At 42.9% G+C, this 16,609-nt stretch overlaps 1 pseudogene; it reads left to right on the top strand.

Annotated features, from left to right (window-relative positions):
- Nucleotides 1–1,061: 1,061 nt before the first annotated feature.
- LOC101137260 (phosducin-like protein 3) lies at nt 1,062–2,951 on the top strand (annotated as a pseudogene).
- The last annotated feature ends 13,658 nt before the right edge of the window (nt 2,952–16,609 follow it).

The following is a 16,609-nucleotide window of genomic DNA, read 5'->3' as shown; positions in this document are numbered from 1 at the left end:
TCTTGATTTACTCCCTTCTTTAGCTGGACCATGTCCTCCAAGTAACTCCCTAAGAAACTATATGGAACAAGTAAACCTAAATCCTACATACCTGAAGAGCTGTTCGTTCTACCCTCATTCTTGATTGAGAGCTTTGCTGAGTATATAATGTGAGATTGAAAATAGTTTTGCCTTGTAACTTAGAATGTGCATTCCAGCTGGGGGCAGTGGCTCACGCCTGTAATCCCAGCAGCTTGGGAGGCCAAGGCAGGAGGATCACTTGAGGCCAGGGGTTCAAGAACTGCTTGTGCCACACCCAGGAACTCAAAGCTGCAGTGAGGTAAGATCGCATCACTACACTCCGGCCTGGGCAACACGGGGCAGCTCTGTCTCTTAAAAAAGAAAAGAAGAGAAAGTTCATACCAGTATTTGTTAGAAATCCAGGGTTGCTGAGGGGAAGTTCAAAAGATAGTCTGATTTTTGTTCTTTTATAAGTGACCTTGTTTTTTTGCTTATTTGTTTTCTTTATCTCTGGAAATTTCTTGTTCTCTTTTAATATTTTTCTGGAAACTTTACAGTGGTAAGTTGAAATGAGTCTATTATCTATTCATTGTTCTGGGAAACTAGTGTCATTCAGCTGTAGGAAAACCTGTTTTGTTATTTCTTGAAATATTTCCTCCCACCCATTTTTTCTGTACTGTCTTCCGAGATTCCTATTATAGGTTGCGCATTCCTAAAATCCTGAAAATCTGAAATCCAAAATGCTCTAAAATCTGAAACTTTTTGAATGCCAACATGATGCCACTAGTGGAAAGTTGAAAGTTTCACACCTGACCTCATGTGATGAGTCGCAGTAGAAACACAGGCACATAACACAAAGTTTATTCAGCATTTCCAGAGGGAAAAAGATCTCCCCAGCTCCCTTTAGTGTCATTATCTTTTCCGCACACTCCCAGAATCCCCCATGCAAGCACGCCCACAGGAAGATAAAGCCCCACCCGCCAGTGGTTCACCACCAAAATACAATTGAGTTTGTTTTTAAATGTGCCAATTTTAGTTGCTATTTTAATTACAAAACAAACATGTTACATACCCGTAAAATACAAAGGCAAAAAATAAAAGACAAATCGCTTAAAAATACTGTCAAATCAGTTGTTGGTGATGAGCTAGAAAAATTGGTATGGGAGAAGTTTTAAAAATCTAAAAAGATTCTGCACTCGGACAGGCGCGGTGGCTCACACCTGTAATCCCAGCACTTTGGGAGGCCGAGGCGGGCGGATCACGAGGTCAGGAAATCGAGACCAGCCTGGCTAACATGGTGAAACTCCGTCTCTACTAAAAATACAAAAAATTAGCCTGGTGTGGTGGTGGGTGCCTGTGGTCCCAGATACTTGGGAGGCTGAGGCAGGAGAATGGCGTGAACCCGGGAGGCGGAGCTTGCAGTTAGTCGAGATCTCACCACTGCACTCCAGCCTGGGTGACAGAGCAAGACTCCGTCTCAAAAAAAAAAAAAAAAAAAAAAAAAAAAGATTCTGCACTCAAATTCCATTGCAGGTGTTCTTATATCCCAGACATTTTAGAAATTATAAATGAGGCATTATAGATGTATTTTATGCAAAAAAAAAAAAAACTACAGAACTTCCAATCAATGGACTCATAATCAAAGAAGAGCTCTGGGCTTATATCAAATGACTGACTAATGAAGATAGTGTTATATATGTGGGAATGAAGTAAAATTTTGTGAAGTGATAGTTAATTAAAATATGGCAAGCATTTATTACAGTACCTGACACACCAACATTACATAAATAGTGGGCATTATTGTTAGTTAAAGTGTTTTTTTTGGTTTTTTTGAGAAAGAGTCTTGCTCTGTCACCCAGGCTGGAGTGCAGTGGCATGATCACCAGTCACTTCAGCTCAACCTCCTGGGCTCAAGGAATCCTCTACCTCAGCCTCCCAAATAGCTGGAACCACAGGCTAGTGCCACCACATTGACTAATTTTTTGTACTTTTTATAGAGACAAGGTCTCACTATGTTGCCCAGGCCGGTCTTGACCTCCTGACCTCAAGCAATCTTCCCGCCTCAGCCTCCTCCCAAAGTGCTGGGATTACAGGCATGAGCAGGCAGAGGTTTGTTATTTTACTCGACAAATACTGATTAAGAATCCAACTCTGGGCAAAAGGGAGCTGAGGGGTGGGGGCACCGTGGCACAACTGGCTTCAGCGATTGCAAACAAGATACAGGACCCCAACGCAGACACAATTCTTTCAGACTTTCCTTGGCAGGCAAGATGCCCTTGTGTAAGATGTAATTTCCCGCCAAGGAAAGTCTGAAAGAATTGGAGAAAAAGGCAGAAGAGTAGCAGTGTGTCCTCTAGCAGTCAGTGGTAAAAACATATGAAGATATGACTTGGAAGAGCTGGAGGGTTATGAAGACGAATGTAATGAGAAGAATGAACATGCTATTGAAATGTACAGACAGCAGAGACTGGGTGAGTGGAAAGTAATTAAACTGAAGAATAAATGTGGAGAAGTCTTGGAGGTCTCAGGAAAGGATTATGTTCAAGAGGTTACCTGGTGAGGGTTTGTGGGTCATCTTGCACCTTTACAAACAAGGACTTCCCCTCTGTGCCTTGATCAAACAGCACCTCAGTGGACTCGCCAGGAAGTTTCCTGATGTCAAATTAATCAAAGCCATTTCAACGACAACCTGCACACCCAATTATCCTGATAGGAATCTGCCCACAAAATTTGTTTACCTGGAAGGAGATATCAAGCCTCAGTTTATCTGTCCTCTGGTGTTTGGCGGCATGAACCTGACAAGAGATGAGTTGGAGTGGAAACTGTCTCAATCTGGAGAAATTAACACAGACTTGGAGGAAAACCCTAAGAAACCAGCTGAAGACGTGTTGCTGTCCTTAGTGTGGCGCTGTGTCCTCATGAAGAGGGACAGTGATTCCAAGGGTGACTGAGGCTGCAGCTGCTGTAACTTGCTGAACTTTCCTGTGACAAATTGTCTGGATTTTTTTAAAAAGGAAAAAGTAAGAATAAATCCTTTTGGTTTTTAGTTTTGTATAGATTATGTTTCAAATCTTTACATTTCAGAAGTAATCATTGCTGGAAATTTTGTTAATTTTTTTGGAACTCTTTTTTTAAATTGTAGTATTTCCTTTAAAAAAATTAAAACCAGCTATTGGTATTAAAGAAAAAAATCCAACACTATTCCAGGCCCTGGGCATACAGTGATGAGAAAAACAACCCAGGACCCTGCCCTGTGGATCTTACCATTGAGAGGGAGAGGCAGACATTGACCAAATTATCAAGTAAATCCTTAATTACAATGTCTGAGAAGGGCTATGAAGGAAAAGTACAGGAGGAAATGACAGCACACATTGGGGTCCTGGTCCACAGGGAGGGTCACTAGGAAGTCTTTGAACTGAATTTTGCATCATGAGTCAGAGTTCACCAGACAAGGAAAGGGCAGGTTCCAGGCAGAGGGAACAGCATGTTCCAGTACCCTGCAGCACGGAAGATTGGCCCTGGGGCATCTGGAACATCCCAGCCACATGCTGAAGTTTGAATCAGTTTGGAAAAACGATAAATGCAGTAGGGTTCGTGCCAATATCTTTTATAGATTCTTTGTCTTTCTGACCAAAAATATATGTTTAAGTCTTATCTACATTTTTCTTCCCATCATAATTATAAATTCAAGGAGAAAGTAAAGGAGGAAAAAAAAGAAGAAAAGACAAAGTCATGCATATCTTGGATGTTAAAGGGTAAGTCATAATTTGTCTGCTTCCTCCCCGGTAGAAAGAAGTCCATACAGTTAATTGTGGTCATGTGATTTAGAGAGGTCAGAAGTGTCCATTTTTAATGACTTCTTAATGTGTATAATTCTGGCATAGTCTGTAATCTTCCACAGTGGAATAATACTTAAGACGTCTATTTGTTTTCTTTCCATTAGTTGCAGCTGTTTTCTACTGTTATTTTATTCAAGTAATTAACACACTGATTTATTTGGTCTTGGCAGCCTGGAGCAACAATGCTAAGAGTACACATTTTTATGTCAAACAAACACACAGACCTTTTGAAAATGAATCACACTGGATTCCTTCTTTCCAGATTCTCCTGAAGTCAAGTAATAAGAATTCTGGGGAATTCATACACTATGGGCCAAAAAGGTTTTACAAACAACAATAATCTGCATAAACTCTTCACTCTTTAAGACCGTTCGTCTTAGTCAGCTGATTTTCCTCAGAACACAACCAGTGTGATAAATGTGTGCATGTTCATATTTCAGCCAGTGAGGAAGCCTGAAAAGCCATGGTGCTGAAAGTGCATTTCCCATAGTTCCTTGTTGTGAGATCATAAGGGGAAGATGTTGTATTGTGGATAAAATGCTCTGGATCTTAGCTGAGACTAAGTTGCTAAGCAAGCCAGACTTTAAGGTTCAGAAAATTTACTCTGGACAGCAAATCTTAAACTTACAATGGTCTTAATTAAAGAGCAGTGAGTTAAATTGAGTGTTTAGAGGCCAATTTTTTTTAATTTTAAATAAAGAACATTTGTTCAGTGTGATACTGCCAACAGGATTTTATTCATTGTACTGGTCTCTCTTTATAACTCTGCCCAAGTAAACCAGCCAAATCCCCGTAGTCCATTCCAGAATCACACTGGGAACACCAGCATGAATTAATAGTAAGTCTGAGTTACACAATAATTTGTGAATAGCACCCCCTTAACTGCCAATAAGAATTTGCAAAAACGCTAATGGCTAACCAGGTGTGGCCTAGAAAAAAAATGTTGATGACTTTTAATGCAAAAATTCATGCCCAGCCAAACCAAAGGAAGCTTTTTCAGGAGTCATGTGGCCTGGCTTCTCAACTCCGTTTTGTGGCTTATTATGTGTGGGCCTGCATAAATCTGTTGACCTGTTTATTCCTCTATTTTCTCATCTTTAAAATGAGGGGGCTGTGCTAATCATCTATATTCTTTTTTACTCCAAAATTCTAATTTCACATTTCTACATCATTTCAAGTAGCACATGGTCTCTACATAAATGGATCTTGCTAAATTGATTCTCACAAAACGTTAAAATTTTACTTGTTTAAGTAGGTTAAACATCCCCACATTAGGAACTCTGAATCACATTCTCCCTATTAATTTTCTCATAAATAGCACAAAAGTAAGTTGCAACCCAGTTTTGCCTGCAATATCATAAAATCTAAATTAGTTGAATTTAAACCGGTGAAATGTGGTGAAATGTTAGTGTCATTTAAAATTTAAATTAATTGTGCATGTTCTGTCTTGGGTCCTTGTCTCTTTCTCTACACCATCTGCCCGGGAAATTGTAAATTGCCCAAGTTTCCACAGATATTCACAACTCCTGAGAGTCTAATTCCAGACAATTTCTCCCCTGAGCTCCAAACTAATATTTAATACTAATAGTTTCCACTTCTTGAGTGCCTCTTACAAGTCTGGTACTGAGTATGATTCTAACCACTTGGCCTCTACATTTATAATACTCCTACTAAGTAAACATTGCTATCTCCATCATCAAGATGGAGATCAGAGAGCGATCAAGGCACACTTTGATCACTTGTCACTTGTCAAAGCCATCATTGTAATACAAGTCTTCCTGGCTCAGACATCCATGCATTTTTTTTTTTTTTTTGATGGAGTCTCACTGTCACCTAGGCTGGAGTGCAGTGGTGTGGTCTCGGCTCACTGCAACCTCCACCTCCTGGATTCAAGTGATTCTTCTGCCTCAGCCTCCTAAGTATCTGAGACTACAGGCGTGTGCCACCACACTCAGCTAACTTTTGTATTTTTAGTAGACATGGGGTTTCACTATGTTGGCCAGGCTGGTCTCGAACTCCAGACCTCGTGATCCACCCACCTTAGCTTCCCAAAGTGCTGGGATTACAGGCGTGAGCCAATGTGCCCACCCCAGACATCCATGCTCTTTCCACTGTTCCACAAAGGTGAACAACATCAGTAGAAAGGCAGGATATTAAACCATGGTTACTGTTCCCGATGACAGTCTTCTTCTGGGCATAGAGAAGTGGGGGTTGGAGGAAAGGCACCATCCAGTGAGGACGAGGTATGGAATCTGAGGTCAAGAGCCATGGCAGGCAGACTGGGAAGGCAGTTCTGGGCAGGGAGGGCGCAGCTTTGTGGGCCAGGACAGGGAAAGTCAGCTGCCATAACACATCATGGGGTTGGCTGGTTGCGGTGGCTCATGCCTGTAATCCCAGCACTTTGGAAGGCCGAGGCAGGTGGATCACCTGAGATCAGGAGTTCAAGACCAGCCTGACCAACATAGTAGAACCCTGTCTTTACTAAAAATACGAAATTAGCCAGGTGTGGTGGTACATGCCTGTAATCCCAACTACTCAGGAGGCTGAGGCAGAAGAATCACTTGAACCCAGGAGGCAGAGGTTGCAGTGAGCTGAGATCGCGCCACTGCACTCCAGTCTGCGGAACAAGAGTGAAACTACATCTCAAAAAAAAAAAAAAAAAATCATGAGGTTGTCAAGAGGGAGCAGGGGGTGATGCCTACCATCTGATAGGAATATATGGAATAGATTCCATATTTTAAGAGAAGCGTTTTGGAAGTTACTTTAATACTGTTTTGGGAGATTTTTTAGCGGTCTTGCTCTGTTGCCCTAGCTGTGCAGTGACACTACAGCCTCAAACTCCTGGGCTCAAGCCATCCTCCCACCTCAGCCTCCCAAATTGCTGGGATTACAGGTGTGGGGCACCATGCCGGACCTGAAAAGCTTTTAAAGCTGAAATTGGATTATCTCACTCTTCTGTGCCACACTACTCCCTGACTAGGGTCAAAGTCTTCCCAGTGGTGGTAAGACCCTGCCTGCCCCTGCTGCTCATGATCACTGACCTCATCTCTTAATAAGGCCTTCTTCTCACCCTCCTCCAGCCTCACCAGCCTCCTCCCCTCTCACATCCAGCAGACACACTCTAACTCAAGGCCTTTGCACTGCTTTTCCCTCTGCCAAGAACACTCGTCCCCCAGGCATTTGTGAACCTCACTCCCTCGCCTCCTTCTGGATGTTGTTCAAATGTCTCCTCTGCAGTGAACCATATCCTAGACCACCTTATTGACATCTGCAAACCTCTTCCTTTCCTGTGCCACACGCAGATGCCCTCCTCAATACACTGTTGCTGTTTCATGTTTCTCCAAAGCCTCATTACACGCTCACAGACTGCTGTGGGTTGAATTAAGTCTCTCTAAAAAATATTGCAGTCTTAACCCCCAGAGCCTGTGAAGGTAACATTATTTGGAAAGAGGGTCTGCTATGGTTTGGCTGTTTGTCCCCAAAACCTCATGTTGAAGTTTGATCCCAGTGCTGGGGATGAAGCCTGGCGGGAGGTATTTGTTTTGTGGGGACAGGTCCCTCATGAACGTTTGGTGCTGTCCTCACAGTGTTGAGTTCTAGCTCTATTAGTTCCCATGAGCACTGATTGTTAAAAAGAGCCTGGCACTTCCTCCCCTCCCTCTCTTGCTTTGGCTCTGGCCATGTGACCTCTGCAAGGCTCCACTTTGCTTCCTGAGGCCTCACCAGAAGGAGATGCTGACACCAGGCTTCTTGCACAACCTGCAGAATTGTGAACCAAATAAATCTTTTTTCTTTATGAATTACCCAGCTCAGTATTCCTTGTAGCAACACAAAAGTGGACTTAGACAGGATCTTTGTAGATTATCAACTAAAGATAGGGTCATTAGAGTGAGCCCTAATCCAATACAATTAGTGTCCTTATATAAAAAGAAATTTGGATACAGGGACACACAGGAAGAACACCACACAAAGATGAAGGCAGAGATCTAGGTGATGCTCCTACAAGCCAAGGAACACCAAAGATTGCCAGCAAACCACCAGCAGCTGGGGATAAGATCTGGAACAGATCCTCCCTCACCGCCCCCAGAAGGAACCAACCCTGCTGACACCTCAATCTTGGACTTCCAGCTTCGAGAATTATGAGACAATAAACTTCTGTTGCCTAAACAACACAGTTTGTGGTACTTTGTTATGGCAACCTTAGCAAACTGAAACATATACTATATCATTTGCCTGGGTTTTTTATTTATTACCTGTCTTCATCCCACTCCACCTGCTGCCTCCAAAGGTGAGCTCTACACAGGTAGGGATTTGTTTGTTTCTTTTTGCTCTTATATCCCAGCAGTACATATTTGTTGAATGAACAAACAATTGCCCCTCAGACCACATTTCTAGTCTTTTCTCCCACCTTTCCCCAAGACAAAGTAATTTCAACTTTTACCGTAAATACCATGGACTTTGACACCTCCTTAACTTTGCTGAGGTTTTCTCTGCCTCGGATGGCCACTTGCCCTTCTCTCCCTGTCAAGGTCTCCTTATCATTTAAGTCATATCCATGTCATTCCTTCAGTGACAAACTCCCTTCCATCCCCTTTTCTGTTTTATTATCCACTGTGGATGTGGCTCTTTGCCTGTAAACAGTGGCCTCCTTGAGTTCTGGGCCCATATCCTATTAATCTTTGTAGCCCCAGAACCTGGCCCTGTGTCTGGCACATCAGAGGTGCTCAGTCAATGTTTGCTAGATTGAATTAAATCTGTATCCTGCAGCTTTCACTCTTGCTGCCCTTCCCTAGACTGCTAGCCACAGCAGGGTACAAGAGGATTAGAAGGAACTTCGCAGAGCAGAACTCAGATTAGGGCATTCGAGCGCTACAGGGCTGCGCCTCTCTGCAGAGTCTTTGTCTTCGTGCAATCTCTTGAGTTTCCTAAATTGTAACAGTCGGCAATGTTGTATCCAAATCACTCAGCTAAGCCTTCAGAGGCATTTGCCAGAAATCACACCAACATAAACAGCTCAATCAAAGAAGGAGTGCAAATCCTCCTCCTTTTTATAAAGTGGAGAAAGTATCCTGTTGGGAAAAAAAAAAGAAAAGAAAAGAAAAAGACAGTCATTTGAGACACCACTTCCCAGGTTGCTGGGCAAGAATATGCTGGCTTGGATTACAGGTAATAGTCCTGTCTGTTTTCCTTTCTGCCCTAGTTCTTTCTAGTGGGTGGAATAAAGACCCAGTATTTTCACCCATCTTTGCAAAAAGGATAAACCTGAGCCACCTCCAGAAATGAAGCAGGCATTGTGGGATTTTCTGGGTTTTGATTTTTTTTTTTTAAGACATGGTATGTTGCTATGTTGCCCAGGCTGGAGTGCAGTGGCTATTCACAGCTTCTATCATGGTGCACTGCAGCCTCAAACTCCTGGGTTCAAGCGATCCTCCTGCCTCAGGCTCCAGAGTAGCTGACACGACACTACAGGCACATGCCACCAAGAAGGTGAAGGGTGTGTTTGGTCAACATTCATTTAGACTATTTGAATATTCCTGTGGGTGTGATCTGAAAAGCCTAGAACAGGCTCAGCTTCCCAGAAATTCTAACTGAATGGGACTAAAATATTGAACATGCATTCTAAGGACTCACTATTGGTTGCCAGAGGGTTATCTGCCCCTCTCTGCTTTCCAAGAGGCATTAGCTCTCAGAGTCTTGCAGTGATTACTAGAACAACAGAATAGGCCCTAGGAGACACAGAAAATGCCAAATAACATAATTTATATCTTCACTCCTTGTGGGTACTATCATAGCTAGGTTAGCTTCAAATTCATAAGAATAAATAACTTCATTAACTCTCATTGTATGCATTTAATTGTAACCTGTTTAAAAATGCTGAGTTAATCATATTCAATAGGTCATTCAGTTATAGACACAAACTATGAGCATATTCAGTGCTGAGGTCTGTGCTTTTCTTTAAATCCATCACAAAAGGGTGCCCCTGCCAAGCATGGTGGCTCATGCTTGTAATCTTAGCACTTAGGGATGCCAAGGTGGGAGAATTGCTTGAGGGCAGGAGTTCAAGACCTGGGCAACATAACAAGACCCCGTCTCTACAAAAAATTTAAAAATCAGACAGACGTGGTGGTTCTTGCTTGTAGTCCCAGGTACTCAGGAGGCTGAGGCAGAAACATCACTTGAGCCCACGAGTTCAAGGTTGCAGTGAGCTGTGATCATGCTAGCCTGGGAGAGAGAGTGAGACCCTGTCTCAAAAAGGAGAGGGGGGAGTAACTCCTGTTTTTGACTTATTCAGTAGAAACTGTACTTTGAATACACATACAACCATTCTGTTTTTCACTTTCAATAAAAATTCAATAAATTACGTGAGATCTTCAACACTTTATTTAAAATATGCTTTGTGTTAGATGATTTTGCCCAACTGTAGGATAATGTAAGTGCTCTGAGAGTGTTGAAGGCAGGCAAGGCTAAGCTGTGATGTTCAGTAGGTGAGGAGTATTAGATGCATTTTCAACTTAAACAGTGTGTTCGACATACGATGGGCTTATTGGGAGATAACCCATCATAGATTGAGGAGCATCTGTATATTTTGTGTTTATGGCTAAAGAACTGTCCTCAAATTCTTAATAATTCAATTCAGCCCTCCACTTGGTCCCCTAAATTCACTGTGGAGACAGATATTTGCATGCATGATCAATCTTTGTGTATTGGCCCCATAATACCTCGAGCTACTACTACTATTACCATAATTATTATTATTATTACTACTATGGCATGGACAGGCCTTTGTCCAGTGGGACTGGTGGTTCTTAACAAGTAGCTAATCACAGTCACCTTTCAGATCAAAGAAAAGCAGTAGCTTCTCTCCAGAAATGCTTCACATGCTTCACACACTATTTTATCTATAATTTTAGGAGGTGCAAAAAGTTAATATCCCTCTAAAGCAGCTGTCAGCAACTTCTTCTGTAAAAGCCAGATAGTAACTATTCTAGACTCTGTAGGTCAAGAGGTAAAATCTTGGACATTATGTATGTACTTATATAATAACAGAGAAAATAAATTCCCACACACTTTAATTGATAAAATTCAAAATATAGTAATAATAATTGAGTATAATCTTTCTGTAATACCAGTCTACTAATGGGAAGAATGGAAATGGCAGGGAAGGAAAAACAGCTCACCTAATTGTGATTGGAAGTTAGCATTCCCTATCCCCAAATCCATGGCAGATGTTTGCTTGTAGGAGTGATTCTTAGCTTGAGGGCCTTGGGAGTGCAGGCAGTGGGCTGGATTTGGCCTAAGGGCTGGTTTGCTAATCCCTGCTCTAAAGAGCTAGAGACCGAGGTCTAGGCTACTTTCAGGAGACCCTGCTGTGACTATGCGTAGGGCTGACCCTAACTAGATGCTGCTCTTGGCTCTGGACCCTGGTGACAGGAAACAGGCCTACACAGCAGCAGCCTCCAGAGCCAGCAAGGATTCCTGGTACAATGTTCTCGCAGCAGGGCTGGCTGGCTGGCTGCTAAATTGGGGCCACATTCCCACTGCTTGGAGCTGCAACCAGGAATGCGCGGTATACTAAATTCTATTAACCTACATTCTATGACCTCCATAAAACTTTCTCCATAATCAGCAAGAATAACAATGCATAGGGAAAGAAATTCCTCTGCCCGGTGTTTGAAAATTGAAATGTAAAAAAGCACATCAATGGATAAGGCTTTTTAATGAATGAAATTGTTTTCTTAATCTGCAGTTATCTTTCAATCAATAGTCACTTTCAGAAAAAAAAGACCATCTTGAAGATTTTTTAAAGCTTAGAATAAATCACAATAAACTAATCAAGAGGCAGTGTTCAGCAAAAACGATTATGTGAAAATGTTAGTCTTGTCCTCACACAGTTCATCTCTTCCTACTTAAAACATTCAACAGTGGTAACAGTCAATCATGAGAGAAATGTAATTCTATATGTTTTCAGGCCTAAAATGTATGAAAAGCTTAGGCCACAAAGAAGAATCATAAATGCATTTCATTGTCGGCTGGAACCTATCATTTTATTTCATTAATGGTTAAATAAATAAATATATGCAACTCCCTTGATTCTAGAGGGGCAGCACGGTTTGTGGCAAACTTGGTGCAAGTTCTCCACCTAGTGGATATTTTGAAAAGTGTAATAAAATGTAAGTATGCATGCCTGTTTGTGATACAGACACAAAGACACCAAGAGTAGTGGTGACCGGACTCCATATCAGTCAGTGACATACTATCAGGTGTTCATCTTTTTTCTTTCCTATTTTTTCTCTTCCACCCAGGCGCTACAGAATTCAATGTGATCCACCTGCCCCAGGCGGTCGCTTAGACGGATTGCTCCATGCCGGAGTCTCAAGAATGGGCCCATGCCTTTCCTGGAATCCGGCACCACGGCTATTCCATCTGCAGTGCTGCCATGCCACCACCATGGATGGCCAATGACAAGGCTGGCTGGCTTCTGCGGAGTGAGCCCTTCCCTCTTCCTGCTTGTTCAGTGCCTCAGGCATGGTGGATGCTCTCTGGCAGGCTCCGATGAGAGAAACCAAGACCTTCATGCCAGTGCCCAGCCACTCGCTTCTACCCCGGACCTGCTTGTCCCTGATGGTCCAGGCTTTCTCCTTGCAGGCCTAGGCCCACCAGCCCAGCCGTCTGCCCCAGTTCAGGAATCCCTGCCACTCTCCTTAGCGCTCAGTTGATGATGGGGCGCACTGCCCAACTCACCACCCCTTGGCGTTCCTATCACCTCTGTGTTTCAGGGCCAGCCTGAGAGAAGCTGCAGCACAGCAGCAGTCCAGTGTCGGCTTGCATCTTATCCCACGCTGACCCATCCACAAACTAAGTTTGGCCTTTCTCCTCCTCCACCAGCGATCAAGAAGGACCCCCACCATGCAGACAGAGTAAAAAGAGGAAGAACCGGTATGCCTGTGGTGGAAGAATGGGGGTCTGAAATCCTGCCGTTGGTTTTTTTTTTTTCCTACTCTTTATTTTTCTCAAAACTTTAAAAATGCAATCTCAACTTTTGTACCTCAAACTGATTCTAGTACTAGAACTCCTATGTTAGGTAATGAAATGGGGAAGAGCGTGAGTGTAGGAAGAATAGGAGAGGGATACGAAATGATTGAAAGGAAGAAATAGCTGCATTGGAGGATGTGCGTGGGCCATATCTGGAGAGAGGATGAATGAGTAGAAAATCGAGAACTTTCTCCACTTGCCTTCCATGCTTCATGCTTTTTAAAATTTTTTTTATTTTTAGAGACAAAGCCTTGCTTTGTCACCCAGACTGGAGGGCAATGGCGCAATCATAGCTCACTACAGTCTCCACCTCCCAGGCTCAAGCCATCCTCCCACCTCAGCCTCTTAGTAGCTGAGACTTCAGGTGCACGCCACCATGCCTGGCTATTTTTTTTTTTTAATATTATTTGCAGAGACAGAGTCTCACTGTATTGCCCAGGCTGGTCCTGAACTGCTAAGCTCAAGCAATCCTCCCGCCTCTGCCTCCCAAAGTGTTGGGGTTACATGTGAGAGCCACCAGGCTCAGCCCACCATGCTTTCTTTCTTTCTTTCTTTCTTTCTTTCTTTTTTTTTTTTTTGAGAGAGTCTCACTCTGTTGCAACCTCCACCTCCTGGATTCAAGCAATTCTGATGTCTCAGCCTCCCAAGTAGGTGGGACTACAGGTTCATGCCACCACGTCTGGCTAATTTTTTGTATTTTTAGTAGAGATGGGGTTTCACCATGTTGGTCAGGCTGGTCTCAAACTCCTGACCTCAGCTGATCCACCCACCTCGGCCTCCCAAAGTGCTGGGATTATAGGCGTGAGCCGCCACCTCTGGCCTACACCATGCTTTCTGATTTTCTACCTTCCCCTTCTTCTCAGATTCCGTTGGTTCCTCAGGATCCTAAGGGCTGGAGCATCCCAGAGCACAGTTCCCGGCACACTTCTCTTTCCTTTCCACACTTGGTGGTGTCACCCCATATCGTGGCTTTAAGTATCTTCTCTAGGCTTGTAAGTCCCAAATTTACATCTCCAGCTCAGACCTCCCCTGTCCTGCAGACTTGCATACGCCACTCCCTCCTCGTCATGTCATCTGGATGGCCTGCAGGCATCTCACAACGCAGTCGTCTACAACTAAGCTTCTGATGCCCCCAGTCTTCCACGTCTCAGTAATGACTTTATTTTTTCCAGTTGCTCAGGCCAAAAATGTGGAGTCATCCTTGACTCCTCTTTTCCCTTCACCCCCACATTTGATCAATAAGCAAATCCTGTCAACAGTGTCTTTAAAACACAGGCAGAATCCAACCACTTCTGCAGTGACCGTTGTGGTTCAAGCCACCATCCACTCCTGTGTGACTATTGCCTCTGAACAGATCTTCTTGCCTCTCTCTTTGCCTTTTCTGTCTGTTCTTCACAATAGCAGCCAGCATTGTGGTATTAAGCAGAAGTCAGGTCGTGTCAGCCTGGAGTGCTGGTGCATGCCTGTACTCTCAGCTACTCAGGAGGCTGAGGCAGGAGGGTCACTTGAGCATGGGAGTTCAAGGCTACAATTAGCTATGACTGCACTTGTGAATAGCCACTGCAAGGCTGGGCCCGGTAGCTCACTCCTGTAATCCCAGCACTTGGGGAGGCCAAGGCAGGCAGATCACTTGAGGTCAGGAGTTTGAGACCAGCCTGGCCAACAAGATAAAACCCCGTCTCTACTAGAAATACAAAAAAAGAAAAAAGAAAAAATAGCCACTGCACTCCAGCCTGGGCAACATAGAAAGACCCCATCTCTGAAATAGAAAAGAAAAATAATGAAAATATATATATGAAATTCAAAAAAAATTGTTGAGAGAGGGTGTCACTCTGTCATTCAGACTGGAGTGCAGTGGCACGATCATGGCTCAGTGCAGCCTCAACCTCCTAGGCTCAAGTGATCATCCTGCCTGAGCCTCCAGAGTAGCTGAGACTACAGGTGCATACCACCACATTCAGCTAATTTTTTTATTTTTATTTTTTGTAGAGATGAGTTCTTGCTATGTTGCCTAGGCTGGTCTCAAACTCCTGAGCTCAAGCAATTATCCTGCCTTGGCTTCCCAAAATGCTGGGATTATAGGTGTGAGCCACCGTGCCTGGCTTAAAATAAATTTTTCTAAATCCTATGTTGTTACCTGGGCCTGTGATGTACCCAACCTGACCTCTTTGTTCCTGAACAACGCAAGCAAGTCTTTTATACCTCCCCTTCCTGCCACCTGCATGATCTGCCCCAGGAGTCTGCAGCTCCTTTGCCCCTTTCAGATTTTTATTCAGATTTCACCTTCTCTGAAAGGCCTCCCCAATAATCTAATCTAATAAAATTAGATTAGATCTAATAAAATAATCTAATAAAATTAGACCCAATTAAGGTCTAATTTTAAATTGAAAAAAAAAATGCCCCACTGTTCTTCTTTGTAGTGGGTTGGATGGTGGCTCCTGCAAAAATATATCTACATCTTAACACCTGGAATCTATGATTGTGCCCTTATTTGGGAAGACGGTCGTTGTAGATTAAATAGTTATGGGTCTTGAGATGAGATCATCTCAGATTATCCAGGTGGACCCTAAATCCGGTGTGTCCCGATAAAAGACAGAAGAGAAGACACAGAGACCCAGAAGGAGAGGCCATGTGAAGATATATCACTATCCAATATAAAATTTATTTATCAAGTGTATTGACTTTCTACCCTACTAATCTATAAGCTAAGGAAAGCAGAGATGAATGGTTTTGGTCACTGCTGTATTCCCAGCATCTAGAACAATAGCTGGGACCTGATAAGTGTTCCATAAATATTCATTGATTAAGAAAACAAATAGATGAATAAATGAATGAGTGACAGGTCCCCAAATATAGTGTCTGAGTAAATAGGAGGATTGTGGATCTATTGATAAACACATGGAAAGAAATCATAAACAGGATTGAGATGGAGCTAGCTACACAAGGTCCACTTGGTAGTTGGTCAGTTTGCTGTGACAGAAGTACCAGTTGAAATCTATCTGCTTTCCCTAATTTAGGATTCATTTGTCTAGCCAGCTCTAAAATAATTTTGAAAGATTTACACTGTTACCTTAATAAGGTAATTAATAAGACAAAAACAGAAGAAACATGACAGGTGTTGGAGATATTGAACGGATGTTTGGGTGAAATGTCAGTGTCAAAGATACATAGATTAATAATTAAATTTCAAGTATATCTCCTTCAAAATCCTATTTTAGCCAGCCCCTCTTGCACCAGACATTTTATTCTCCGAGTTCAAAATTGATTTGTTGATTGACTGATGGATTGATTTCACCTCCAATGCTTTCCCCCTTCTATATACCATGGCAATTCTTGTGTTCAGGAAGGCAGCAAAGACTCAAATTTTATAAAGGACAAGGGAAGTCCAATAGATCTAGAAGGTCACCAAATCCAGAGGAGACACTGAAGTTGCAGAACTTCCCCTAGCAGCACTGGCCTTGGAGCACATATCCTCATCAAGAGATGCCCTTAGCCTGAGCCCTGCAGCAGGAGGGAGACTCTGAGGGGCCTGCACACACTTCAGGACACATAGGACTGGGTGTGGGGTCAGGATGCAATTCCAACCTTGGCCCACCCTTTGCACCTCTATTTAATGAGGTACTTCTACCAGTGAGGATGCTTTCCAAAATAATTTTTTCCCATTTTATAAATGTTCCCCTCACTTGTTGAACAAAAAGAATCTCATAATAGTTCATAGGTCTTAAAGGTGGAATAGA

Source organism: Gorilla gorilla, chromosome 7 (genome assembly GCF_029281585.2).
Source record: "Gorilla gorilla gorilla isolate KB3781 chromosome 7, NHGRI_mGorGor1-v2.1_pri, whole genome shotgun sequence".
Lineage (NCBI taxonomy): Eukaryota > Metazoa > Chordata > Mammalia > Primates > Hominidae > Gorilla > Gorilla gorilla.
This window is presented reverse-complemented; position numbering and strand designations above follow the sequence as displayed.